Here is a 2,533-nt window from a genome sequence, read left to right as displayed (position 1 = left end):
TGAGGTTGGGAGTTCAAAACCAGCCTGGCCAACATGGTGAAACCCCGTCTCTACTAAAAATAGAAAAACTAGCTGGGCGTGGTGGTGCACACCTGTAATCCCAGCTACTTGGGAGGCTGAGGCAGGAGAATCACTTGAATCTGGGAGGTAGAGGTTGCAGTGAGCCGAGATTGTGCCACTGTACTGCAGCCTGGGCAACAGAGCAAGACTCTGTCTCAAAATAAATAAATAAAAATAAAACAAAAGGGGTGGTCTAATTCTCATCACAGCCATCCCCCCGCCACTATTGTGGGCTGGAGTGACCGACTAGCATCTAGCAAACAGTATGTGACTTTCTTGGTGTGTGCGTGACTCTGTCTCCCCTGCCCCGCCACCCCCAGGAATGCGGCTCCCCAGGTGTGAGGAGCCCAGGCTGAGTGTCAGTTTCGCTGCCCTCCAGCACCAGCGATCAGAAGCAGAAGGAGCCTCTAGACAGCTCTGCTCCTGGGCTTCCGAGTCTTCCAGCTGAAGCCCCAGATGTCAAAGGGCAGAGACAAGCCATTCCCACGGAGTCCTATCTGAATTCCTGACCCACAGGAACCAGGAGACACAACAGTTGTCATGTTTTAAGCCACTAAGTTTGGAGGCTACAGGGCAACAGCTAGACCTACAATATGCAAAGTGACAAGCCCGCCAACGGGAAAAGACGCACAGTGATTCCAGAGCCCAGAGGTGAGAGGACCTCCCACTGGACAGGACAGGAGACGTTCTTAAGGCTCATTCGAGCTGGGGTTTGAAGGCAGGGTAGGGCTGTGATTGTTTGGAGGAAAGGCATATGAAAGCACCCCAGGGAGAAAAGCACCACTTGGGGTGGTGGCGGGAAACCCACGTTATGACAATGGGGTTCCAGCCTTATCATCTCAAGTGAGCCTTATCATCTCAAGCTGACTCTGTAGTCAGCCTAGGATTCCAGCAGAGAGTGACATGGTCAGGCCAGAAGGCAAGTGCTTTTTTATTTTTATTATTATTATTTTTTGAGACAGGGTCTCACTCTGTCACCCAGGCTGGAATGCAGTGGCATTATCATGGCTCACTGCAACCTCTGCCTCTCGGGCTCAAGCAATTCTCCTGCCTCAGCCTCCCCGAGCAGCTGGGACTATAGGTGCACATGACCGCGCTGGTCAATTTTTGTATTTTCAGTAGAGACAGGTTTTCACTGTGTTGCCCAGGCTGGTCTCGAACTCCTGAGCCCGGGTGACCCACCCACTTCGGCCTCCCAAAGCTCTGGGTTTACAGGTGTGAGCCACCGCACCCAGCCCTGCACCTTGTTTTCTAGGAAGATATCATCTGCCCCGTCGGAGGGAGAGGAGGAGAGAGAGTGGACTGGGAATGGTCTTACTCCCTTGCCTGCAGCCCCCGTTGTGGGGGAAAGAAAGACAGATCAGACTGTTACTGTGTCTATGTAGAAAAAAGAAGACATAAGAAACTCCATTTTGTTCTGTACTGAGAAAAATTCTTCTGCCTTGAGATGCTGTTAATCTGTAACCCTAGCCCCAACCCTGTGCTCGCAGAGACATGTGCTGTGTTGACTCAAGGTTTAAAGGATTTAGGGCTGCGCAGGACGTGCTTTGTTAAAAATGTGTTTGCAGGCAGTATGCTTGGTAAAAGTCATCACCATTCTCCAGTCTTGAGTACCCAGGGACACAATGCACTGTGGAAGGCCGCCGGGACCTCTGCCCAAGAAAACCTGGGTGTTGTCCAAGGTTTCTCCCCACTGAGACAGCCTGAGATATGGCCTCGTGGGAAGGGAAAGACCTGACCATCCCCCAACCCGACACGTGTAAAGGGTCTGTGCTGAGGAGGATTAGTGAAAGAGGAAGGCCTCTTTGTAATTGAGATAAGAGGAAGGCATCTGTCTCCTGCTCGTCCCTGGGAATGGAATGTCTTGGTGTAAAACCCGATCGTACATTCTATTTACTGAGATAGGAGAAAACCGCCTTATGGCTGGACATGGAGACGTGCTGGCGGCAATACTGCTCTTTACTGCACTGAGATGTTGGTGTGAAGTCAAACATCAATCTGGCCGATGCGCACATCGAGGCACAGCACCTTTCCTTAAACTTATTTATGATACAGAGCCCTTCGTTCACGTTTTCCTGCTGACCCTCTCCCCACCATTACCCTATAGTCCTGCCACATCTCCCTCACCAAGATAGTAGAGATAGTAATCAGTAAATACTAGAGAACTCAGAGACCAGTGCCTGCGGGTCCTCCGTATGCTGAGCGCCAGTCCCCTGGGCCCATTGTTCTTTCTCTATACTTTATCTCTGTGTCTTGTTTCTTTTCTCAGTCTCTTATCCCACCTGACAAGAAATACCCTGCAGGTGTGGAGGGGCTGGCCCCCTTAACCCTGTGATCGACAGGACAGAGCTAGGCACACGGGCTGGGATTCACGGTGCAACCTGCAACCACAGGGTGGAGAAAGGAAGCCACGTCGCCAGGAAGGCAATAGCATTCAGAGCCTTGGACTCCCTAATCGACGCCACGATGGCAG

The sequence above is a fragment of the Macaca fascicularis genome, chromosome 1, assembly GCF_037993035.2.
Source record: "Macaca fascicularis isolate 582-1 chromosome 1, T2T-MFA8v1.1".
Lineage (NCBI taxonomy): Eukaryota > Metazoa > Chordata > Mammalia > Primates > Cercopithecidae > Macaca > Macaca fascicularis.
The sequence above is the reverse complement of the archived record's forward strand: the minus strand, read 5'-3'. Positions refer to the sequence as shown.